Here is a 9,291-nt window from a genome sequence, read left to right on the forward strand (position 1 = left end):
GTTTATCTTGAACCACTTCTGGACAGTTTTATCTTTGTCTTGTTTTTTGATGGACAGTTCATGATAACACATTGTCAAATTGAGTTAACAATACCTAAACCCTGTGAAAAGCGTAACAAATCCCTGATGCGATAAGAACTTGAATAAAAAGCAGAGGGAATTGCAGAGAGGCAGAAGCTTAATCTCAGATGCTTGCCTCACACAGAGATGATCTTTTTTCTTCTGTAACTTGCGCAACAGCCTGCTACTTGGCATGTTTCAAATCTTCGAATCCTGTTATAATAGTGCTTGTTTGCCTGGATGCTTCCCTGCAGCTCGATCTGCACTAAAGCCTTCTAACCTTATTAAGACCTCGAACAGTGATTTTTTTTTTTTTTTTTTTTTTTTTATTCTTAAGAAGTGGACCAAATGGTTTTATGTTTCTGTGATATAGATGGGTATTCTTTAGAGGAGTATGGAAGACTTCAGTATAGCAGGACAATATTTTCAGCTCCTTTCTTTTCACTGATGTGGTGATAACAGTAAATGTGGTTTGATCTCAGATCCGATCTTTGCTTAAGGATGTTAAGTTTCAGTAGATTAGGATTATAGAGGCCTGTTCAATAATTAAAAACCACTGCATATTCAGTTATTTCAATGACTTGCAGTAGAAACTCAGCTTACAACACATCCACGATTCATGGACATGTCATGCTACTAAATGGCTCCTAGTAGGTCTATTATCATATAAAGTAGGATTTTCAGGTGGGTTTGTGGCAATTTCTTTTGCAGGATTCCTGTGTGCAGTCTTAGCATTGTCAGGACTATGGAGACAGATTGGCCAGAAAATCTCTGCATTGTCACTCTAATTGTAATAGATGGAAGGAAAGCTGGTGTGTAAGTCTCACTTTAAACCCCCATTCTGTAGTGTACAAGGACACCTGAGAACAAGGAAAAATTGCGAGCATCTCCTGATAGCTCACGTTCACTTGATCACTGCAGGGCATCGGTAAGCTCAGGTCAGAGGAGTACACCATCTGCGTGGGGACATGGATCTCTATCACTATCTGCTTCTGCCTTTGTATTCACTCCATTCAACTTGTGGTGAGGTGAAAGAGTCAGTGCTTCTGCCACTCCGGCATGACCCCTGATAATGGACAAAAATGGCTCTATCTGTGCAATGCAGTTTCAAACTGGACTCGTATATAGTGTATCATCTAAAATCCTTCTAAAGTCTTTACTTTGTTCCAGAAATGAGATTAGGTTCTAGGATGACAATCCTGTGTTTGTGTCAGCTAGGTTTACAATATTCAGACAATACATGTACAGTATAAATTAATTCTCAAAATTCTTGCAGTGTCACAAACTTAATAAAAAATAAAAAAAAGCACCATTAGGAGGGCAGCATAGGATAACATGAATCTCACAGGGCAGCTACAAATACAGAAGTATTAAGGACAAAATGTAAAATAAAAAATAATAGACAGAAAAAAGTCTTTATTCTCCCCTAAGGATCATTACTATTTCTTTTGCCAACAATTTCTGCATAAAGAATGTACATACATTTAAGGGCTTATTATTAGAAGAACTAAGGACTGTGGTTAAGGCATTGGACTACGGTTCAGAAGATCCCAGGTTCAAACCCCACAACCACCAAGTTGCCACTGTTGGGTCTTTAAGCAAGGCCCTTAACCCTCACCTGCTCAGATGTGTAATGAGATAAAAATGTAAGTCGCTCTGGATAAGAGCGTCTGCCAAATGCGTAAATGTATTTGCGTTAGGAACAAATGCTAAACTACAGAAGAAACAGTAGATGCTCAAATTTATCTTTTGAATATTAATTTAGATGGATGGGATATCTCACAGAGCGATAACGCACCCTCTATACTGTATATGTGGTTTTGTCATGCTTTTAAACAGGTTTGCTGTGTTTGGTATAAATTTAGTTATGATCTGAGAAAGCCATCTAACTCTAGAGCAGTCTGCACCATTTCATTATGGTGTCCCTTTACTTATGTGTTTAATTACAAATCATAATCTTTCTTTCTATCTACTTGTTCATTTATTTATGTAATTTTTACAAAAAGTTATTTTAAAAAAACTGTAAAACACCTGTTACATGGATTGGACTAAAAATGAGAGCCAAAAAAGTTTTTTAAAAAGCCTGGAGAACTATTTCTCAGGACTACATTAAAAATACAAGAAAATCTGGCTCTTTGGAAGCAAAATATTTAAAAAATGAGGGTTAGCTCGACTTTTGCACAGTACTGTATATCAAACAACCAGAAAGGCATTAAAAATCTGTAGCACAAAATGTGCTGTCACTCATGAACCAGTCCCTCAAGCAAGTCTTTCTTAGGCATGCTGGTACTATTTTGTATGAAAGTACTGTTCTCAGTCATCCTTAAGGAGTTTTAACCTCACTTTGAATAATGTTCTGTTTGTTATAATGATATACGTTATATTGATATTTGAAAAGGCAAATTAATGTTAGATGATCATCATAGTATAATCTGTGATAAAGTACTGTACAATATCCTTCTATGGTTTCATAGGAATCATCTCGTACAGTGTGACCAGTGATCGTTTTAAAAGACAGCTAAAATCTCACAACCTAAAACCTCCAGCTACTGTGAAAAGGTCTTGAGCTCCCCTTATTTTTTCAGAATTTGCTTCCAAAAAGCCAGACTTTCTTGGATTTTTTATGTGGTCCTGAGGAATAGTTCTCAAGGCATCCTAAAGGACTTTTTTGGCTCTTATTTTTGGCAAGATTTTACCTCTTATTTTCAGTCTAGTCCCTGTACCCAAGCAGTTTTAAAGGAATTGTTTGTTAAGCCACACGGTGTCATATGAATCATAAAAAACATCTAATATAAGGCATGCACCAGTGAGAAACAGGTGCAGATGATGACAGAAGATCAGGCTGGTGATTAGTAAACTGGTGATGCTGAATGCTGAGTGGTTGGAAGAGACGAGAGGGGAAATAAGGTTGCTGCTGAGGTTGTTACATAAACAGCTATTTTTTTTAAATCTTATCTTTATGCATTTTGCACCCTGTTACATTTGATAAAACATTTGCCTTTTAAATTCTCTTTAAATTAACTTGTTTGATTTAATTAAATATGAGGAAATCAGGGGTGGTTCAAGACGTTGTGCTACAGTACTGTACCTCAGAAAAAATGGTAGGTAGGTTTGTTGCTATAACACGATATCTCCCTTCATGCGAAACCAGCATATCTGCATTGTGACTTATTATTTTTGAGTTCTACATATAGCTTTGTAGCAGAAGTTTGTATTGTAGGTATTGTTTGCTGTGCCATATGTTTTCTTTTACAGATTGTGTCAATCAGCCATAACAATAACTTTTATTATTAATTATATACAAGTAAACTGGTGACGGGATCATGGTCACCCAAGGTTCACCCATGCCTGCACAACCAAAGACCTGCCTCTCTGGTCAGATCCTACAGAAAAGTCAGTACAGCACAAATAACCAAGAAAGTCAAGCTGGTGATAAGAGGAAGGTATTAGGACACCCAGTGCAACACAGACCACCTCACACTGGGCCCAGCAGGCAAAGATTTCAGGACCTCTAACCCAGTCACCAAACTCGCCAGACCTCAATCCGATTGAGCATCTATGGGATACGGCAGGCAACCAAGTCGGAGCCACGGCTCCACCCAACTACCCAAAGCACCCTAAGGATCTGCTGCCAATGTGATGCCAGACACCACAGCAGACCCCCAGAGGCCCTGCACTGCCATGCCCCCCAAGAGCCAGGTGGCACCCTACTGTAATGCCCTGCCCTGGTGGCACAAAAGGAACTTTCAACATAATGTTTTGCATTGAAGCGTTAGAGCTGATTGGTTATGTTTTCTGTATTGTTTTCTGTGATGAGGTACAGTAGTAATGTTTTTTTTTGAAGGATTGTCCAGTGTCAGTAAAGTTTTTCAACACACAAAATTTTTCAGGACCGAGGGCTTTGCAGTTACTTACAATTGCAGAGAGAAAACAAAGGCTTTTGAGAAAAAGACAGTTTGTAGCTGTTCTGATGTTATTGGAAAAGAATCAACTTCAGGTTGGTAGCAGTAACTCAGCTTCAAATTGGCTGCCTCACACCACTCTGTCACTGTTTTCATATAACAGCATGCAGCTTTGGGGTTTATTCCTTACTGTGCACTTGCTTGTCTGAGAGAGGAACAAATGACAGTTTGGGATTTTGTAGATACACACAGTGCATATACAGAATACAAAGAAAGGACATCAAGGCTCTGCCATATCACTGTCAATATAACATATTATCTGAAAAAGCTGCACGTTTCTCTTGGATCGCTCCTGTGAAAATATGGTGTTTGCTTTTGCGAGAACGGTTCATTTGACTTCAACATTTTCCTTTAAATGACAAATTAATGGTGATATTCAGACTTTATTAAAGTATCAGCTTTAATAAACTGTGACAGTAGCCGTAATGAAGTCAGTGAAAGAGAAACAGAAGATACACACTCTCTCTCTCTCTCTCTCTCTCTCTCTCTCTCACACACACACACACACACACACTCATCTGATCCTTGCAGCTCGGTCTAGTTGTTTTGCTGACAACATGGTGAAAATCAAATTAACACTAAAGGAACGCTGAATGTTTTGTGTGGCTTAGACCTCACACATCCATTATCCATAATTAACAGTCGTGGTGGCCTAATTGTGTAGGAGGGGGAATAGTTATTGCATATCATTCTGTTTCTGCTTATGTTCAGCACCACTTTCCTTACTTCTCGTCTATGGAGATTTCTCCACAGGCTGTTTGGATATGTAACAGTGCACTGCTTTCACGCTGATGCAGCTGCCTGTCTTTCTGCCTCCATCTGCACCAGTCTACAGTAAAATTGTGCAGTGGAGCAGCCCGGGCCTAGGCGTGGCCCTCAGGGATCAAGCTGCCAGAGAGTAGAACAACTACTGAGCAGAAAAAAAAGACTAGCTTCAGATCAGCACAGCCTCCAGTCTGCAGCTACACACCTCTCACACTGCATTTTTAAGGGTTTGAATGTCCCTTTTCCCCCTAAACGTTTTTCCCCCCTAAAAGTCTTTTTAAGTTTTTTTTTTTTTCTTGTCAAAAGCCTTGGACTGGCCCTGGGAGACTGAACAGGATTGGAAAAGCTGTGTTCAGGGTATGTGTTAGAGAAAAAGAGCCATAAAATGTGAACATGGTCAGAATGCTTGCTGGGAACTTTGGTTTAATATTTTGTCATGCTTGTGCGTTTGTAGATATCTGACATGATGTCTGTGTCGCAAGGACTCTCAGTCATTCTTTGTTTTACATTTTTTTTGTATGATTTACTACCAAGAACTGTTTTATTTTGTTACTCGTTATAACTTTATTTAATTATCAGGTTTATCCTGATCAGAGTCATGGTGGATCCCAAGCTTATGTGCAATAGAGCAGGGCATTATGCTTCACCTACCAGCATGTTTTGAAGGGTTTATGCAATGAACTTGACACACTGATATTTTATTATGGACACTCTATTATAGTACTAACATACTAATAGGTAGTTCTTCCATTTGCTTTTAAAACAGCATGAATACTTTATGGCATGATTGTAATCATTTTATTGAGATTCTGGCCAATGTTGACCTTACTGCATCAGGCAATTACTGCTGAATTTTTGATGCACTTTTACGCTGCAAATCTCCCATTTTGCTGCATCCCGAAGGTGTTCTATTTGAATCAATTCAAAAGAACACTGAAATCCTTGACATTTTTATAAAACTATTGACATGACTTTCACAATCTTCAACAGTCTGGACTGTTCACATAAATCAGGTAGGGTCCATGAATTCATACTTGTTGGCCCCAAATCTGTATGTCTCAGAAAAAATCAAGTTTTATCTGATCAGGATGCATTTTTTCAGGTTATAACTGCTTAGTTTAAGTGAGTCTGTGCCAATGGCAGCCTCACTTCTCTGGTCTTGATTGATAGAATGAGAACCTGACAAGGTCTTTTGCTGTTTTTTGTCCATCTGTCTTAGGGTTTGTTGTACTGTGCATTCTAAAATGCTTTTCTGCTCGCTACAGTTATCCAGAGTGGTTGTATGAGTTAGTGTAGCCTTTTTGTTGGTTTGACCCAGTCTGGTTATTTCTTATAAACAGTGTTTCCATATACAGAACTGCCACTCACTGGATGTTTTTGATCGATGTTTACTCTCAGTGAATCTAGAAACTGTTGTGCGTGAACTTCCGAGGAATTAAAGAACAACAGAATATAACTTTATTCACCATGCCATTATTTATTTAACAAAAGTTAAACCAAAAATAAAAAAACTTGCCATACAAAGAAGGTAAGTTGCAGCCAAGTGCTAATTGATCATCAGCAGGTGTGCAGACCATTATAAAACCAGAAGTTTTGTCTGCTGGTCTGGAGATTTCAGGTGTGTGTTAACACAATTCCAAAAGGGAAAGACATAAGCAATGGTCTTAGAGAAGCAACTATTGATCCATATTAATCTGAAATGGGTTTTAAAACCATTTCCAAACAATTTGATATTCAACGCTTTACAATGAGAAAAGTGGAAAGCATTCAAGACAGTTGGTGATCTTCCCATGAGTGGATGTCCCAGCACATAGTCCCCAAGGTCAAACTGTGCACTGCTTAAAGAGACCCCCCCCCCCTAAAAAAAAAAAAAAAAAAAAACAAGAGCTACACCTTAAATCTTATAGTCCTCACTGAATATGCTAAATGGTAAAGTCAATGATGGCACAATTTGAAGAAGACTGGGAAAATATGGTTTATTTGAAAGAGTTGCCAGGAGAAAACCTCCTCTTTTTAAAAAGACCATGGAAGCACAACTGAGATTCGCAAAACTTCATCTGGATAAAACTCAAGGCTTCTTGATCAATGCCCTAAGGACAGATGAGTACCAGGGACGAGTTGTTTGGCCTTAATGCCCAGTGCCATGTTTAGTAAAAACCAAACAGCATTACAGCAGAAATACCTGCAACAGTAAAAAGGTGATAATTTGGGCTTGTTTAGCAGCCACAGACCCGGGCACCTTGCAGTCAATGAGTTGACCATGAACTCCTCTAAATACCAGAGTATTCAGAAGGCAAATGTGAAGACATCTATCTAACAGCTAAAGCTTGGTTGAAATTGGGTCATGCAACAGTCTAATGATCCAAAACACAACTGTAAATCTACATCAGAATGACAAACAAAATCAAGATTTTGAAATGGTCTAGTCAGATGTCCAGACCTCCAACCCAGTTGAAATGCTGTAGCAGAATCTTAAGAGAGTGTATATGCAAATCAACAAAATGAGCAATGCAGTAAAACATAATAGGCCAAAGTTCTTTCACAATGATGTGAGAAACTGATAGTCATAGAGGTAATGATTCCTTCAAGTTATTAAATCATGTTTTGTTTTGTTTTTTTCTTCATTTTTGTTAAATAAATAGTGGCACAGTGGAAAAAAATGTTGTTTTTCATCTGAGGTTGTACTACAACTACAATCATAATCATATGTTTTTTTTTTTTTTTTTACACATAAACACTTTTAAAAGAAAAAAGAGGGGGTACTAATGTTTAAACCAGATTGTACATGTTCCCCATAAAGTGGTTGGTAAGTGTATGTGGAACCTCACACATACAGAGCAGGCTCAGTATGTTTTACATTTTAAGGTTGAAACAGAGAACCTTGAAATGTGAGCTGGTAAAGCTAGCCGCTATGCCATCGTGTCTCCCTAATGGAAATTGTACAGGTAAATCTAAAATTATGTATTTTTGACATCATGCTGGCACTTTTTTTTTTCTAAGGAACTCTGGTTTCCTCCTTCCTGCCAAACACATGCTGGAGATATACTAAGCTATATTGCTACTACTGTGTAAATGAGTGTATATGTGATGGCAATTTTATTCAGGAGGAAAAAACACCAGGGGGGCAAATACAAGATCCACCTGACCTACTGTGAAGTCAAGAAGAATTAGTTACTGAAGATTTATTTCATTTTATTCATATGTTTATTTCTATGAGACAATGCCCATTAATCAAAACTGGTGTCGGTGTAAAAGTGCCCCAGGGTTAGCACAACAGCTAATTTACACCAACCAATGTTAAAAATAACAAATAATAGTATAAAGGATTTAGCATCGCAATAAACCAAGCATAAAAGGCAGCATTTAAACTATTCAATCGAAGCATTCCATCAAAACATCAGGTCATTAATAAGTACATGTCCTAGTCGATTTTAGCCATAATCAGAGTTTAAAAGAGCTGTCTGTTGTGCAGCTCCATATTTCCATAGGCACGGTGTTCCAGAACATTGTTACTCTCACACAGTCTGCCCTAGCAACTGCCACTGTCATTCTGGTTGTACTGTCCATAAGTCCATAATAAAATGGGAGATTTTTGCAGGAGATGCAAGTAAATGAAGAATTGTAAAATTAAAACACAACTCTATATAATTCTTAAAAGTTTCTGTACCAAATAATTGATATATCGAAATGATATGACCTCTGTGGTAGTGGTTATGTTTATTATAAAGAACATTGTTTATAACATGAATTTATTGGCTTTAATAAATAGATACAGTTTGAGTCCAACTTAAGACAAGAGCTCAGGTGTGAAATTATTATTAAATGCATATACAATTTTGCAGCATAAAATTGTATATAAGATCTAATAATTCTAAAGTTAGACAAAGAAAACCTGACTGTTTTGATAATCCTTTTAACTTGTCCCTTAAAATTCAAAGTGGAGCCTAATGTGATGCCAAGATACTGTATTTTAAATGATATAAAATTCTGAACTAAATCTTTTTTTGGTTAAATCGGGTTGACATGAGTTAATATATATAAAGGTTTATGTAAACAAGTCTTTATTAATCTCAACATAATTTTAGTTCTGGAGCAGCTCACAAGTATAAGGGGAAGGAAAAAAAATCTAATAAAATGAAATAAAGCAAAAAAGTTGAAGCAAAATAAAATAGACCAGGTACACAAAAGTGCTATTTACAGTATATATACTTGTACAGGTAGATAGTATGACTAGAGAAGACATTTGTCCAAATACGATTTTATCTAGCAAAATGTTTAAATTGAAATATTTTATATAGACATTTCAGACAACAAATCTTTATAAATAACAGAATACAAAGCATTTATCAAATCTAAAAACACTACACCAACATCACCGGCATCTTTAACTTAAGGCATTCTAAAAGATAACAGTTCGCTGTGTCAGTGGAGTGACTAGTCCTAAACTCCAATTGTAATTTTTTTTTTTTACATGATTCAAATAACCAGTTAGATGGTCACCTAT

Source organism: Clarias gariepinus, chromosome 11, assembly GCF_024256425.1.
Source record: "Clarias gariepinus isolate MV-2021 ecotype Netherlands chromosome 11, CGAR_prim_01v2, whole genome shotgun sequence".
NCBI classification, from domain to species: Eukaryota; Metazoa; Chordata; class Actinopteri; order Siluriformes; family Clariidae; genus Clarias; species Clarias gariepinus.